The sequence below is a fragment of the Apodemus sylvaticus genome, chromosome 1 (genome assembly GCF_947179515.1).
Source record: "Apodemus sylvaticus chromosome 1, mApoSyl1.1, whole genome shotgun sequence".
Lineage (NCBI taxonomy): Eukaryota > Metazoa > Chordata > Mammalia > Rodentia > Muridae > Apodemus > Apodemus sylvaticus.
The window spans coordinates 200,224,152-200,242,217 of NC_067472.1; the positions used below are offsets into that span (position 1 = coordinate 200,224,152).

General features: G+C 39.7%; 1 pseudogene; it reads right to left on the minus strand.

The window, feature by feature from the left end:
- Nucleotides 1-1,968: 1,968 nt before the first annotated feature.
- Nucleotides 1,969-18,066, minus strand: part of LOC127683728 (vomeronasal type-2 receptor 26-like) — a 43,591-nt pseudogene continuing 27,493 nt past the window's right edge.

Consider the following 18,066-nt stretch of genomic DNA (forward strand, 5'->3'; position numbering starts at 1 on the left):
TCACCACAACCATTCTTGAAGTTAAAAATAGATTAAAAAATTGGTTCAGCAATTTAGTAAGTAAACACACCTGCTGCTAAGTCCAAGAACCCTCACTAAATTCTCAAGTCCCAGGGATTGGTGGAGAAAACTGACTTCTTTAACTTCCATTTGACTTACACATATGTGGTATGGCATTTGGATATCCCACAAACAAGGAAGAAAACACAGAAGGAGCACATCGAAACACATCAATCAATCAATCAGTAAGCATAGAATTAAAAAGAAATAGAATATATCAGCAAAACTCCAATTCACCAACCTGTTATATTATTTCAGCCTACAGTTATTTAACATCTATTTTCAATAATTTGATCTATTCTTATAAATCATAATATAATGAAAGGTCACACTCTGTAATTGATTGATAATTCTTTTTTAAATGCTAGTTTTATTGAGATGTAATTCACAGATTGTACAGTTCATTCATTTACATTGTGCAGTTTTCCAGATGTGGAGCACACCTAAAATGCCTGCACTTGGGAGGCTGAAGCAGCAAGATTGCTGCAAGTTTGATGCTAACATGGAAAGACCCTGTCCAAAATAAACAAATAAAAGCAGATGACAATTAACTTATCTTAAATATGTTTTCATGTTATCTTACAACAATTACCAAATAATTTTATTTATCTTTAAGTGTGAGTGGCAGCAGTGTGAGCACGTGTGCTCAGAGGCCAGAGCTGTGGGATCCATAGAGCTGTAACTACAGGTGGATGTGAGCTGCCACACACGGGTTGTGGCAGCCCCCTGGGTCCTCTGGAGAAGGAGTAAGTGTTCTGAAACACTGTGCTATCTCTCTGGTCCCACAGAGTCACTTTTAGAACTTTATTACCTCAGAAAGAAACACTGCACACTTTGGTCTTCACTCTTCCATGCCAATCTCCTCTCCACACAAGTCAAGAAACCTGTCGTCTAATGTGTGCCACTATGGTTTTACTTCATCAGAATATTTTATTAAATGGAATAATAAAATATATTATTTTGATTGGCTTCCTTAACTCAGTATAAGATTCTCAATACGTAACTGTATATTAAACAGTATTCTATTACTTATGTTAATACTTATTTACAAATAATGTCATAGTCATGGATTAAGTTTTACAAAATATTCATCAAATGATAAACATTTAGATTCATGCAACTTATATAAATAATGGTCCTCTGAAGGTTCATTAACAGTCTTTACAGACATGATTTATTTTTTTGGGTATATATATAAAAGTGAGATTGCTCAGTCATGTGATAAGTCTCTGAAGTAACTGTCAGTGAAAGGTTTAATAACCAGTACTCCTCCTCTCATAAAAAACCCAAAACAACCCCCCAAAACCAAAAACCAAAAACCAATCAAACAAATTAACAGATCAACAATCTGCCTGTCAATTTCCCACATCCTCAGCAACCCTTGACATCATCATCATCATCATCATCATCATCATCATCATCATCATCACTTCATCTCCATTTTCGCACCTTTGCATTAATGTTTTGTGTGTATGCATGTGAGGGGTGTGCTGTGGTTTGCAAGCAGAAGTCTGAGGAAAAAGAATCAGTGATGTCAATTCACTACATCCACCATGTGCATCCTAGGATCACATTCAAATTGCTGTGCTTACTGGCAAACACTTTTTATCAATTGAACAATATTCTAAGCTCCCCTTTCCAAGTCCACATTCTTAACTGTGATGACTTTCAGCAATACATATGGAGAGAATAGTCAGTGACCATCTATAAATCCACTCTAAACCCAATAGTCATTTGTTGTGCTCTAAGTATCTCAGTTTAATCTTGATCTGTCTTTAAATATCTTTTGATCCACACAAAAACAATGAAATGAAATCATGCACGTGGTCCTGGTTCCTCCCCTGAGGACTCGATCTTGAGGCATTTTGGTGATGATTTGTGGGGATGCCTTCTCTTGTGAGGAGCATCTCACTGTTTTTCTTGCTGTGCCTTTTGGCCTTGCCTTAGCCAGGCAGAGGTGTTCCTCTCAGGTTTCAGTAAGATGATGTAGCACTTGGGGATGAAGATGCCACCCAGCAGCCCAGCAGTGGAGGCCAGGATGGAGAAGATCTCTACAGCCACAGTGGACTTTCCCCGGGCACTGTGGTACAGGGGCAGGAAGGCTGTCCAGACACTGCAGAAGAGCAGCATGCTGAAGGTGAGGAACTTGGTCTCATTGAAGACATCTGGAAGGCCTCTGGCCAGAAAAGCCACAGAGAAGGTACCCCCTGCCAGGAAACCCAAGTAGCCCAGCACACAGAAGAAGGTGGCACCAGAACCCTCCTGGCACTGGATGACAATGTGCTGGGGCTCTGAGACCATATCCCTGTCTGGGAATGGTGGGGAGGTGGCCAACCACACCCCACAAAGAACAGCCTGTATTGTGGAAGCAATGAGGACCACTGAGGTCGAAGCACCAGGGTTCAGGCAGACCTGGATCCTGCTCCGTGGCCTGGTGACTCTGAAGGCCAGGACCACTGTTAGAGTCTTGGCCAGAACAGAGGAGACAGCCACTGTGAATACCACAGCAAAGGTGGTCTGACGCAGGAGGCAGGTGATAACGGTGGGTCTCCCAAGGAAGAGCAAGGCACACAGGGCACACAGGGAAAGAGAGATCAGGAGGAAGTAACTGAGAGTCCTGTTGTTGGCCCTGACCACAGGTGTGTCCCGGTGCCTCAGGAACACGCCAAGAACCAGGACAGCCAGACCAGCCAGCAAGAGTGCCGCCAAAGCCAATATGAAGCCCAGTGGCTCCTCAAAGGCCAGGAAGATCTCTGTCCTGGGCAGGCAGTGGTCTCTGCTGTGGCTCGAGTACTGCTCCTTGGGGCACAGAAGGCATCTCTTCATGTCTGTGGGAGACACACATACATAATATCTGTATTACAATAGGAACTACATTAGCTCTGAAGGAAGATGTCCTAAGTGCTAATTGCTCTTGCAGCTTTCCCATTAATTAATGTATTTATGAATTATTCTTGGTGTCCAGGTTCAGAATTGGTAATATTAGGTGCAGAGACACAAAGAGAAATTTGTACATTCTATATCTGTTTTTGTTAGATATATTCTTTACCCAAATCCCCTAACCTATCCCTCCTCCTCCTGTTCCCCACTCTCACTTCTCTGTGCTAGTATTCCCCCACACTGTGGCATCGAGCCTTCTCTGGACCAAGGGCCTCTCCTCCCTTTGATGTCCAACAAGGCCATCCTCTGCTGCATATGCATCTGGAGCCATGGTTCCCTCTATGAGTACTCTTTTGTTGATGGTTTTGACCTGGGAGCTCTGGGGTACTGGGTGGCTCATACTGTTGTTCCTTCTATGGCACTGCAAACCCCTTCACCTCCTTGGGTCCTTTCTCTAGCTGCTCTATTGGGGACCCTGTGCTCACTTTAGTGGCTGGCTGAGAGTGCCCCCCTCTCTATTTGTCATGCACTAGCAGAGCCTCCCAGGTGACAGCTATATCAGGCTACAGTCAACAAGCACTTGTTGGCATCCACAATAGTTTCTGGGTTTTGTAACTATATTTGGGATGGATCCCTAGGTGGGGAAGTCTCTGCATGGTCCTTCCTTCAGACTCTGCACCACAATTTGTCTCTGTATCTCCTCCTTGGGGTATTTTGTTCTCCCTTCTAAGAAGGACCAGAGTAACCATACTTTGTTCTTCCTTCTTTTTGAGTTTCATTTGATCTGTGAAATGTGTCTTGGGTATTCCAAGCTTCTGGGCTAATATGCACTTATCAGTGACTGCATGCCATGTGTGTTCTTTTGAGATTGGGTTACCTTACTCAGGGTGATGTTTTCCAGTTGCACCCATTTGCCTAAGAATTTCATGAATTCATTGTTTTAAATAGCTGAGTAGTACTCCATTGTGTAAATATACTACATTTTCTGTATCTATTCTTCTGTTGAGAGACATCTGAGTTATTTCCAGCTTATGTCTATTATAAATAGGGCTGCTATGAACATGGTGGAGCATGTGTCCTTATTACATGCTGGAGAATCCTCTGGGTATATGCCCAGGAGTGGTATAGCAGGGTCCTCTGGTAGTATTATGCCCAAATTTCAGAGGAACCAACAAACTGATTTCCAGAGTGGTTGTATCAGCTTGCAATCCCACCAGCAGTGGAGGAGTGTTCCTCTTTCTTCACATCATTGCCAGTACCTGTTTTCTCCTGACTTTTTGATCTTAGCCATTCTGACTGGTGTGAGGTGAAATCTCAGGGTTGTTTTGATTTGCATTTCCCTGATGACTATGAATGTTGAACATTTCTTTAGGTGCTTTTCAGCCATTCAATATTCCTCAGGTGAAAATTCTTTGTTTAGCTCTCTATCCCATTTTTTTTAAATAGGGTTATTTGGTTCTCCTGAGTCTAGCTTCTTGAATTAACCCTCTGTTTGATGTAGGGTTGCTAATTTGTTGGTTGCTGTTTTGTTCTATTCACAGTATCCTTTGCCTTACAGAAACTTTGTAATTTTATGAGGTCCCATTTGTCAATTCTTGATCTTAGAGCATAAGCTATTGGTGTTCTGTTCAGGAAAATTTCCCCTGTGCCCATGTGCTTGAGGCTCTTCCCTACTTTCTTTTCTATTAGTTTCAGTGTTTCTGGTTTTATGTGGAAGTCCTTGATCCACGTGGACTTGAGCTTTTTACAAGGAGATAAGATTGGATCAATTTGCATTCTTCTGCATGCTAACTGCCAGATGAACCTTTTGTTGAAAAGGCTATCTTTTTCCCACTGGATGGTTTTAGCTCCTTTGTCAAAGATAAAGTGACCATAGGTGTATGGGTTCATTTCTCAGTCTTCAATTCTATTCCATTGTTTTATCTGTCTGTCATTGTACTACTACCATGCAGTTTTAACACAATTGCTCTGTAGTACTGCTTGAGGTCCAGGATACTGATTCCCTCAGAAGTTCTTTTACTGTTGAGCATAGTTTTAGCTATCCTTTGTTTTTGTTATTCCAGATGAATTTGAGAATTGCTTTTTCTAACGCTATGAAGAATTGAGTTAGAATTGTGAGGGAGATTGCATCGAATCTGTAGATTGTTTTTGGCAAGGTGGACATTTTTACTATATTAATCCAGCCAATCCACAAGCATGGGAGATCTTTCCATCTTCTAGGTCTTCTTCGATTTCTTTCTTCAGAGACTTGAAGTTCTTGTCATACAGGTGTTTCACTTGTTTGGTTAGAGACACACCAAGATATTTTATGTTGTGACTATTGTGAAGGTTGTTGTTTCCCAAATTTCTTTCTCAGTCTGTTTATCCTTTGAGTACAGGAAGGATACTGATTTGTTTGAGTTAATTTTATATCTGATCACTTTGCTGAAGTTGTTTATCAGCTGTAGGAGTTCTCTGGTGGTTTTTTTTTGGGTTGCTTAAGTATACTATCATATCAACTGCAAATAGTGACAGTATGACTTCTTCCTTTCCAATTTGTATCCCTTTGATGTCGTTTTGATGTCTAATTGCTCTAGCTAGGACTTCAAGTCCTATGCTGAATAGATATGGAGAGAGAGAGGGCAGCCTTCTCTAGTCCTTGATGTCATTGGGATTGCTTCAAGTTTCTCTCTATTTAGTTTGATGTTGGCTACTGGTTTGCTGTATATTGCTTTCACTATGTTTATTGAACATAGTGAATTCCATGAATTCCTGAACTTTCCTAGACTTTTAACATGAAAGTTAAAAGATGCTGAACTTTTTCAAATGCTTTTTCAGCATCTAATGAAATTATCATGTGGTGTTTTTTGAGTTTGTTTATATATTGGATTACATTGATGGATTTCCATATATTGAACCATCCCTGCATCCCTTGGATGAAGCCTACTTATTGTGGTTTTGAAGTGTTCTTGGATTCGGTTGGCAAGAATTATTTTTTGTACCACATATGAATTTATTACAAATAATGAAACATGAAAACTTGTATATCAACAACCTTACCTTATTGCTAAATTCAGTAGAAATACTTATTTACTTATTTTAATGAGATAAATACAGTGACACAACTTTCCTATTATCGATGCAATGCAATATTAATTGAAGTCCCGCTAGACCTTGTACACACATAAACACAATACAAACATGGACACTACTCCTGTTTCCCAATTTTCTTGGCTTCTTTCATGTCTCTCTTCCTCATACTATAAATCAGAAGGATCAGCATGGAAATCCTTGGGCATAAAAGAGTGAAGGCATTGGTTTTTTCTTAATCTAGAGACTAAGAAGAGCTTGAGTGGAAATATATAAAGAACAATGTTTCCTGAAAAGAATGCAACTGAAGTCAAGTGGAGGAAGAGCGTTGAACGTCCCTTGGAAGAGTAGATCACCAAAACAGACGAGATGGTATAACAATAAGTCACAAGAATTGCAACATGGTTTTCAGCTCTATTAACCCCAACATTGTGAATATTGCTAGTTCATTCATCTACAAGAGAGTAACAGAATATGATGGGTACCAAAAAACAAAACATGCTGACAGGAGTCTGTCTCCTGAGAGGCTCTCCAGGGACAGAAAAATATAGAGGCAGATGTTTGCTTGCAGGGTTGGCAAGAATTTCACTGAGTATTTTTGCACCAATATTCTTAAGGGAAATTGGTCTGAAGTTCTCTTTCTTTGGTGGATCTTTGTGTGGGTTTGGTATCAGTGTAATTGTGGCTTGATAGAATGAGTTAGGTAGAGTTTCTTCTATTTCTATTTTGTGGAATAGTTTGAAGAGTATTGGTGTTAGGTCTTCTTTGAAGGTCTGATAGAATTCTGCACTAAAACCATCTGGCCTTGTGCTTTTTGTGGTTGGGAGACTTTCAATGACCCCTTCTATTTCTTTAGGGGTTATGGGACTCTTTAAATGGCCTATCTGATCCTGATTTAACTTTTGTATGTGGTATCTGTCTAGAAAATTGTCCATTTCATCCAGATTTTCCAGTTGTATTGAGTATAGTTTTTGTAGTACGTTCTGATGATTTTTTGAATTTCCTCAGTTTCTGTTGTTATATCTCCCTTTTTATTTCTGATTTTGTTAATTTGGTTACTGTCTCTGTGCCCCTTTGTTAGTCTGTCTAAGGGTTTATCAACCTTGTTGATTTTCTCACTGAACCAGCTCCTGGTTTTGTTGATTCTTTGTATAGTTCTTTTTGTTTCTACTTGGATGATTTCAGCCCTGAGTTTGATGATTCCTGCCTTCTACTCCTCTTGGGTGTATTAGCTTTTTCTATTCTAGAGCTTTCAGATGTGCTGTTAAGCTGCTAGTGTATGCTCTCTCCAGTTTTTTTTGAGGCACTCAGAGCAATGAGTTTTCCTCTTAGCACTGTTTTTCATTTTATCCCATAAGTTTGGGTATATTGTGCCTTCATTCTCATTAAATTCTAAGAAGTCTTTGATTTCATTCCTTGTTTTTTCCTTGACCAAGGTATCATTGAGTAAAGCATTGTTCAGCTCCCATGTGTATGTGGGCTTTCTGTTATTTATTTATTTATTTTTGCTATTGAAGACCACCCTTAATCCATAGTGATCTGATAGGAGGCATGAGATTAGTTCAATGTTTTTATATCTGTTGAGGTCTGTTTTGTGACCAATTATATGGGCGATTTTAAAGAAGGTACCATGAGGTGCCTAGAAGAAGGTATATTCTTTTGATTTAGGATGAAATGTTCTATAGACATCTGTTAAATCCATTTGGTCCATAACTTCTGTTAGTTTCACTGTGTCTCTGTTTAGTTTGTGTTTCTCTGATCTGTCCATTGATGAGAGTGGGGTGTTGAAGTCACCCACAATTATTGTGTGAGGTGCAATGTATGCTTTGAACTTTAGTGAGGTTTCATTTATGATTGTGGGTGTCCTTGCATTTGGAGCATAGATGTTTGGAAATGAGAGTTCTTCTTTGTAGATTTTTCCTTTGATGATTATGAAGTGTCCTTCCATGTTTTTTGATGACTTTTGGCGGAAAGTCAATTTTATCTGATATTAGAATGGCTACTCTAGCTTCTTTCCTGGGACCATTTGCTTAGAAAATTGTTTTACAGCCTTTTACTCTGAGGTCGTGTTTGTCTTTGACACTGAAGTGCACTTCCTGTATGCAGCAAAAATGCTGGGTCCTGTTGATGTATCCAATCTGTTAGTCTGTGTCTTTTTACTGGGGAATTGAGTCCATTGATGTTAAGAGATACTAAGAAATAGTGATTGTTGCTTCCTGTTATTTTGATGTTATTTTTATGTTTGTTTGATTATCTTTGTTTGGCCTTGTTGAAAGAAGATTACTTTATTGCTTTTTCTAGGGTACAATTTCCCTCCTTGTGTTGTTGTTTTCCATCTATTATCCTTTGTAGGGCTGGATTTATGGACAGATATTGTGTAGATTTGGTTTTATCATGGAATATCTTGGTTTCTCCATCTGTGGTGATTGAGAATTTTGTTGGGTACAGTAGTTTGGGCTGGCATTTGTTTTCTCTTAGGGTCTGTATGAGATCCGCCGAGGATCTTTTAGCTTTCATGGTCTCTGGTCAGAAGTCTGGTGTAATTCTGATAGGTCTGCCTTTTTATGTTACTTGGGCTTTTCCCCTTACTGTTTTTAAGAGTCTTTCTTTGTTTAGTGCATTTGGTGTTTTGATTATTATGTGACGAGAGTAATTTCTGTTCTGTTCAAGTCTGTTTGGATTTCTGTAGGCTTCTTGTATTTTCATGGGCATCCCTTTCTTTAGGTTAGGGGAATTTTCTTCTATAATTTTGTTGAAGATATTTACTGGCCCTTTAAGTTGTAAATCTTCACTCTCTTCTAAGCATATAATCCTTAGGTTAGGTTTTCTCATTGTTTCCTGGATTTCCTTGATAATTTGGGTAACAAGCTTTTTGCAGTTTGCATTTACTTTGATTGTTGAGTCAAGACTTTCTATGGCATCTTCAGCACCTGAGATTCTTTCTTCTATCTCTTGTATTCTGTTGTTGATGCTTGCATCTATGACTCCTGATTTCTTTTCAAGGTCTTCTATTTCCAGACTTGTCTCCCTTTGTGCTTTCTTTGTTGTTTCTACTTCCATTTTTAGGTCCTAGATGGTTTTGTTCAGTTCCTTCACTTGTTTGTTTCTGCTTTCCTGTAATTCTTTAATGGATTTTTGTGTTTCCTCTTTAAGGGTTTCTATTTGTTGACCCATCTCCTCCTGTATTTCTATAATTGATTTTTGTGTTTTTTTTTTTTAAGGGCTTTTACCTGTTGACTCATGTTTTCCTGTATTTCTTTAAGGGAGTTATTTTTTCCTTCTTTAAGGAAACATCATAAGATGTGATTTTAAATCCAGATCTTGCTTTTCCAGTGTCTTGGGGGTATCCAGGACTTGCTGCTGTGAGAGAACTTTGATCAGATGGTGCCATGTTGACTTTGTTTTTGTTGGTAATGTTCTTGTGTTTACCTTTTGCCAACTGGTTATCTCTGGTATTAGCTGGTCTTGCTGTCTCTGACTGTGGCTTATCTGTCCTGCAAACCTATGTATCTGTGCTCCTGGGAGATTCATTCTCTCTGTGTACACAGGTATGTATGTACTCCTCGGAAACAAGCTCTCTTGTGGTTGTTTTGGGGTATGTAGCTCTGTGGCCCAGGATCAGCTCTGGGTGTGGACAAAAATCAGAAGACTCCTGTCCCAGGCTGCTCCTAGTCCCCTATGTCCTCAGGGTTTTGGACTGTTTTCTCTGAGCAACAGTGGTGGCCCTACCTGTGCTGTCCGGCATCTCCGCACTCTTGGGTGGTCAGCTATCTCCCTGTGCCACCCGGATATGGCATGCTGTGGCAGAGGATGGTCCTTCTCTGCACTCCTGGGTAGTTAGCTACCTCCCTGTGCCACCTGGATATAGCATGCTGTGGCGGAGGATGGTCCCGAGCTGTCTATATGTGTTTTGTGCGAAGGCTTTGATTCTGCTTTAAAAGAGTGTCTCCTGTAACTCAGCCTGTTCTTGATCTGGCTGAGTAGCAGATTACCTTGAATTCCTCAGTCTTCTTCCTTACCCTCTTAAGTGGTTTGGTTAGAAAACTGCACTACTATATATAACTCATATGGGTTAGGGTGTGTTTGTGTGTGCATATTTGTGTGTTCATATATGTATGGTATGGATGCACCTGCACGTGGAGACCCAAGATTATCATCAGATATTGTTCTCAATCATTTTCCACACATTATTATTTTTCAGTCAAATTTGTTTATTTTATTTTGTTTATATATTACATATTTATTCACTTTGTATATATTGTATGTATGTGTGTGAGCTCAGGTATGCCTTGGTGTGCACTTGCAGGCCAGGACAACTTTCAGGAATTTGGTCCTATCCTTTCACTATGCGAGTCTCAGGAGATGAACTCACGTTGTCAAAGTTGACAGAAATTGAACTCATTTTAGTTGTCTATCTATCTATCTATCTATCTATCTATCTATCTATCTATCTATCTATCTTCCATATATCTATATCTATATGGAATAATTTACTGTATTTAATTTGTTGAGTATTTTGTCTATGCATACATATGGATATCATGTACCTGCAGAAGTCAGAAGATATCATTACATTTCTTGTAACTGGAGTTACAGAAGGTTGTGAAGCACCATGTGGATGCTTCTAACTGCTGATCCATCTCTCCAGACCCTCTCTTTAATAGTTGTTGAGACAGGTTCTCTAACTGAACTTGGAGACTACACTGCTCAGGCACAAGAATCTTCTCTCATGTGAGCTTTTTAGTGATTACTTTTTTTCTTCAAGAGTAAAAAGTCATATTGCCAGATGTTTAAGACAGAATTATACCTTGAAAATACATATTTAAAAATCCTTTTCCTCAGTTTCTCAAAATGGGATTGTATTTCACAGTAAGGCAATTGGAGATGATATAATACAGGTTAAATGAAGTCACCAGGGTATACTCTAGTTCCAGCAGGACTGCTATCCTGATGAGAAGGGGGAGTTGGAGCACAATGTGGCTACATATGACTTATTCTGAGCACTTGAGAGGTAGAAGAGGTGGATTTCTATCTTAGAGGTTAGCCTGTTTAACATAGTGAGTTCCAATCCAGACAGGGCTGCATTGAAAGATGTTGTCTCAAAGCTAAACAACAAACTAAAAGGAGGGGACACATAGGTATACAGACATCTCCCCTCAATACCCCTCAGAAATACCATTCTGGGGACAACTTGGCTTTGCATTTCCAGCTTTCAGCATGTAAAGGAGTAAGCTCTGTATAAAAACAGCCCAGAATGTGGTGGTCTGTTGCCATTCAACCTCTGGGATGAACCCAGCTAATACAGAGAAAGAAGAAAGTTGCAACAGAACAACCATGATGCAATTCCACTTACCAGAGCTTTCAAAAGCAAGTGAAATCCATCAGTCTGCATAGAAGTCAGTGTTTTTATAAGATCCTTAGACAGTTGTGGAAGTAGCTTATGCCATGGTACTTTTTATATGTTTATATTTTTCATTTTTCAAGACAGGACTTCTCTGGGTGTGGCCTTGGCCATTCTCAGATTCCTTCTGTAGACCAGGCTGCTTTCAAACTCACTTATAAAGATCAGATAGCCTCTGACTCTCAATGCTTTGATTCAAGGCCTGCAGCACTATTACCCTCTGACACTAAGTTTATTGATATGGGGGCAAAGGGTAAGCAGTGCTTGCTATTGGACAATTCATCAGGTTGTGCAATTATGGATAATTTACTTGTCCTACTCAATAAAGCACTTATTCAAGAACAATTATTATAAGAGTAGCGTTCTCTTGTTTGTGGAATAGTTTAAGGAATATTGGCTCTTATTGGAAAATCTGGTAGAATTCTACACTAAAACTATCGGGCCCAGGTGTTTTCTGTTTGTTTATTTTTTTTTGTTTTTTTTTCCATTTGGGAGAATTTTAATGATTGCTTCTATTTCTTTAGGTGTTATGGGATATTTAAGTACTTTACCTGGTCTTGATTAACTTTATCTTTGACTGGTAGTATGTATCTAGAAAATCATCTATTTACCAAAACATAATCCACACATCAAATGAGGTACAAGAAGAAAGGAGGAGTGGCCCCTGGTTCTGGAAAGGCTCAGTGAAACAGTATTTGGCAAAACCAGAACGGGGAAGTGGGAAGGGGTGGGTGGGAGGACAGGGGAAGAGAAGGGGGCTTACGGGACTTTCGGGGAGTGGGGGGCTAGAAAAGGGGAAATCATTTGAAATGTAAATAAATTATATTGAATAAAAAAAAAGAAAATCATCTATTTAGAAGCTGGAAAGAACCCAGATGTCCCTCAACAGAGGAATGGATACAGAAATTCTGGTATATATACACAATGGAGTACTATTCAGCTATTAAAAACAATGAATTCATGAAATTCTTAGGCAAATGGATGGAACTAGAAAGTGTCATCCTGAGCAAGGTAACCCAGTCACAAAAGAATGCACATGGTATGCAGTCACTAATAAGCAGATGCTAGTTCAAAAGCTCAAAATATACAAGTTACAATTCACCCAGCACAGGAAGTTCAAGAAGAATGAGTACTTAAGTGAGGGTGCTATGGTTCCTCTGAGAAAGGGAGCAAAATGTTCACAGGAGCAACAAGGGAGGCAATGTGTAGAGCAGAGTCTGAAGTTAAGGCCACCCAGCGAGTGCCCTACCTAGGGATTCATCCTATAAATAGTCAGCAAACCTCGACACGGGGAAGTACAATGAGAAGTATGTACCAAAGGGAGCATGCCATGGCTGTCTCCAGAGGGGCCCTGCCGGAGCCTTACAAATTCAGAGACAGAAACTAGCAACCAACTATTGGACTGAGCTTGGGGTCCCCAGTGGAGGATCTGGAGGGTGGTCAGAGGAGCTGAAGGGGTTTACAGCCCCATAGGAAGAACAATGACTTTGGACAGATAGATCCCAAGACTCCCAGGGACTGAAGCATCAACCAAGGGGTATACATGGTTCCAGCCAAAAATGTGGCAGAGGAATGCCTTTTTGGGCATCAGTGGGAGGAGTGGTCTTTGGTCAGGTAAAGGCTCAATAGAGGCCACAACAAAGGGAAACAGATGGGGGGGAAGTTGGGGGGGGGAAGTGGGGAAGGGAATCACTGGGGATGGGGACTTTTGGGAGGGGGGAAATTGAGAAAGGTTTTACCATTGGCAATGTAAATGAAGAAGATACTCAATAAAAAAATGAAATACAAAAAAAAAAAGATTTTCCAATTTTGTGGAATACAGTCTTCTCTGAATTTTCCCAGTGTCTGCTGTTAGGTCTCCTCTTTCATTTATGATTTTGTTTATTTGGATATGCTCTCTGTAGATTTGTTAGATTGGCTAAGGTCTTGTCTATTTTGTTGGTTTTCTCAAAGAACCAGCTCTCAGTTTCATTGATTCTTTGTGTTGTTTTCTTTGTTTTTAAGTGATTGATATCATTCCTAATTTTGATCATTTCCTGCCTTCTACTCCACTTTTGTGTGCTCACTTCTTTTTTCTAGAGCTTTCAGATATACTTTTGAATGGCTAGTATGAGAACTTTCTGGTTTCTTAGGAAGGCACTTATTGCTATGCATATTCCTCTAAGCCCTGCTTTCATTGTGTCCCATAAATTTGCTTATCTTGTGCCTTTATTTTCATTGAATTCTAGAAAGTCTTTAATTTCTTTCTTTTTCCATGTCCCAGAGATCACTGAGTAGAGAGTTGTTCACTTTCCATGAGTGTGTAGGTTTTCAGGTGTTTCTTTTGTTGTTGAAGTCCAGCTTTAAAATGTAGTGTTGAGAAGATACAGGGCATTATTTCAATTTTCTTATACCTGTTGATGCTTGCTTTGTTACCAACTATATTGTCAACTTTGGAGAAGAATCCATGAGATGCTGAGAAAAAGGCATTGTCTATTGTGTTCAGGGGAAATATTCTATAGATTTCTGTTAGGTCCATCTGATTCATAATGTCTATTAGTTCTGTTATTTCCTCATAGGTTTTGTCCAGATGACCTGTCATTTGCTGATTGGGCTATTGAAATATCCTACTATTGATGTGTGGAGTTCAATGTGTGATTTAAACTTTAGGAACATTTCTTTTACAAACGCAGGTGCCATTGTGCTTGGGGGCATAAATATTCAGAGTTGAGATATTTTCTTCTGATGAGTAGGAAATGTCCTTACCTGTCTCTTTTAATTAATTTTGGTCGAAATTCTATTTTATTAGATATTAGAATAGTTACTCCATTTGCTTGGAAAACATTTTTATAGACCTTTACTTTGAAGTAATATCTATCTTTAATGCTGAAGTCTATTTCTTGTATGTAGTAGAATGATGAATCCTCTTTTCAAGTCTATTTTCTTATTCTGTGTCATTTTATTGGGGAATTGAGTTTATTGATGTTGACAGATATTAATGACAAGTGATTGTAATTTCCTGTTATTTTGATGTTGGTGGTGTGTGTGTGTTTCTTTGTATATGTGTATTTCTTTGTGCTTCCCTTGTTTTGCTAGTATGGAATTACTTATTTCCTGTATTTTCTTAGATGTAATTATCCTCCATGGGTTGTATTTTCTTTAGGGGTGAATTTGTGGATAGATTTTATTTTAATTTGGCTTTATCTTGAAGTATTTTGTGATGGAACATTTGCTGGGTATAATAGTCTAGATTGGCATCCAACAGAATAAATTAAACATGGACCCTTGGGACTCGCAAAGACTGAACCAACAACCAAAGAACATACACGGACTTGACCTAGGTGTCTCTATATATAGCAGATGTGCAGTTTGGTCTTCATATGGGTCCTGAACAACTGGAATGGGACCTATTTCAAAAGCTGTTGCCTGTTCATGAGATATGTTCTTGCATCTGGTCTACCTTGTCTAGCCTCAGTGGGAGAGGATGTGTATAGCTCACAGAATCTTGATGTGTCAGGAGAGGGGGGTACCCAGCGAGTCCCCATATACTTAGAGGAGAGGGAATGGTAAAAGGATTGTGGAAGAGGGTAAATGGGAGGAGGAGGGCAGAGAATGGGATGAAAAGTAAAAAAAAAAAATAAATAAAAATAAAATTAAATAAAAATAGTAACATACTTAATGATGTTCCTTCCTAATGTCCACATAAAATAGAGATTGTGTACCATCTTAGTAGATGAGTGCAGTGGTTTTCATCTTGGTAGATAAGAATTACCCCCATGGCTCATATATTTGAATGTTTGATTTCTACTTGATAGACTGTAGGTGGTAGACTGTAGGTGGTGGATTGTAAGATATAGCCATGTCAGAGATGTGTTTCTGACTGTGGTCTTTGAGAGTCCAAAATCCCAGACCATGCCCACTCTCCACATCTCTGCCCCACTTATATGGATCAGCATATAAGCTCTCAGTTACTGTGGTACCATGTCTGCCTGCCTGCCTCTTTCCTGTTGTGATCGTCATGGACTCAGTCTCTAAAACTCTAAGTAAACCCCCCATATCAATGTTATTTTTTAGAAACTACCTTGGCCATGGTTTTTCTGTACAGCAGTACAACAGCAACTAAGACAATGAAGAAATACAGCAGGCTCACAGTGCTCTGTGGGTCCCTCAGATTTCAGGTCCATAAGCCCTTACCTCTTTGGTCTGCAAACTGTCCCTCGGGGCATGGGCTGCAATCGAAACAGCAGTGGGGGGCTCCCAGTTGGGGCACTTGGCTGAACCCTGGAAGGCAGCTTTCACTGCAGACGGAGGTGGGCACCTGGTAACAGTAAGCAGAGTGTCACTGTGACTCTCCAGGAAATCATGCTTAGCCTCACCCTGAGAAGCAGAACAGAACAAGTTCCTCTCAGCCCACTGGATGAGATGCCTTTCAGGAAACATATATATCCTAAGAGATGCTCAATTGCAGAAGTACCATTGCATGTAATAGGAGGAGGGTTACATATAGCTTCTTTGGCTAATGACTTCAAAAACTTAGCTAAACAGTCTTCCAATCTCTCTGTGGCACCTACATCAACAACTGAATGTACAGGGAGATGGCTAAGCTGGCAGAAGTACATACTGCTCTCTCAGAGAAGCAGGGTTCAATTCTCATCACCCTCAGAGCACCTCACACTGTAACTCCAGTTCCAAAGACCCAATTCCATCTTCGGGCTTCTGTAGACACCAGGTATACACATAATATGTATGCAGGCAAATATGCATACATGCAAAATACACTAGAAAAGAAACTGTAATATTTTTAGATATTACAGAAACACTGCCATATCCTTCTGTCAAACCATCCTGCTTGTCTCCGTTACTCAGGAAACCATTTTTTTATGTTTCCCTTTTTATTATTTTTTACTTTCTTTTGGACACACCCCATAACCTGGACATGCTTCCCTTGCTACTCTTGGCTTTCTTTCTCTTTCTCTGAAGCTTCCTGCAGCCTGTGATCGCTTGTTGGACTCCATGCCTAACTCAGAAGACATGACTCATGTCTCAGTTCCTTTCCCCATCTCCCTCCTTTGTGAAACTGTTGAGATTTACAGTTTGACTGTCCTGTTTGTTACTTTTGCATATACTCTAATAATTAAGTATCCTCAAGCTTCAGAAAAAGAAAATTTACAGGTATTTACTTCCTTAGCACCTTAGCACAGACATAGACACACACACACACACACACACACACACACACACACACACACACACAGGCACACACACAGGCACACACACAGGCACACAATCACACATGCATCCTCCTGCTCTCAAACCCGTACTTGTAGTAGAGACCTACAAAGACTGACTCAGTTCCTTTTAGCACATTTCCAACTCCAGACAAGGATTATCTAAATGATAGTGCAGAATCCTGAGATCTCTGCTATGACAGAAGAAAGTAAAAGGACTTCCCAGAGCAAGTACATTAAAATAATATTCCATAAGAATCCTCTGAACACCTAGCGTGCATCATTTATGCTTCACAAATTATCAGAAACTCATTCTCATGAAGAAATCCTTAGGTCGCCATTGACTGGAGATGCCACCAGGACAAAGTTAGACAAAGTTGCAGAAGGAGGGGAATTCTTTGTCCACTGTCATAGGACAGGAAGTTGAATCATTTCTATGCAGCAGATTACACACATAGATATGCCTATCTCAAAACAGCCAATTTATTAACATTTGTTAATAATTGTTAACTTTTAAATCTCAAATTATCTCCCAAAGTCTTGTGTATTTTGTACCACCGATTAAGAGATGGTGGATTTTTGAAGAATGATTGGATCTTGATGTATCTGACATAACCAATGGATCAATTCCTCAGTAGACTCATAATTTGATGTACTATTGTAGGTGGAAATAGGACATGGGATCTAAATGGAGCAAGAGAGAAACAGGAGATATGCACTAGTAAGATCTAACATGTTTATCTATCTAATCTGTCTCTAGCCCTACCTCCCACTTCTGGGGCTCATGAATGGGGAAACTTCTACCACATATCCCTGCTGCCAAGATATATTGTCTCAATCAGACACACTCAAAGCAACGGATCCATCTGTCTTGCCCTTCTCACACCGTGAGTCAATAAAAACATTTCCTCACTTCACACTGTTTCTAGGGTATTTGTTTTGGTTGAGAACATCTAACACAGCAAGTCACCTGAGAGTGTCTGCTAAGTTCATTTCTCAGGTAGCCCATGGTAAGGTGTCTGGTTTAGTGGGTCACTACCTTCCTCTTCACTGAGTGGGTCCTGAACACAGACAATGATAATACTCCCAAAACACCACCGGTGCAGATTCTGATTGTATTTGGGGAGCCTGCTGTGTTCTTGATCCAATTTTACACAACTGTGTGTTATGTAATTTTCTGTATTTGTGTTTTTATATCTATATATGATTATGTGCGTGTATGTATAAGTGCATGTGGAGGCCCAAGGATAATGTTGGGAATCACCCTCCACTGCTTTTCCACTATGCACACTGAGGCACAAAGTAAAACCCTGAGATAGCTCATATGGTGAGTCTTACTTGCTCCTTGTTTTGGGCATCTCCTTGTCTCCAACTTCCAAGAATAAAATTACAGGGGAACCACACTGACCCATCTACATATACATGTTCTGGAGACCTAATGTCTGCATA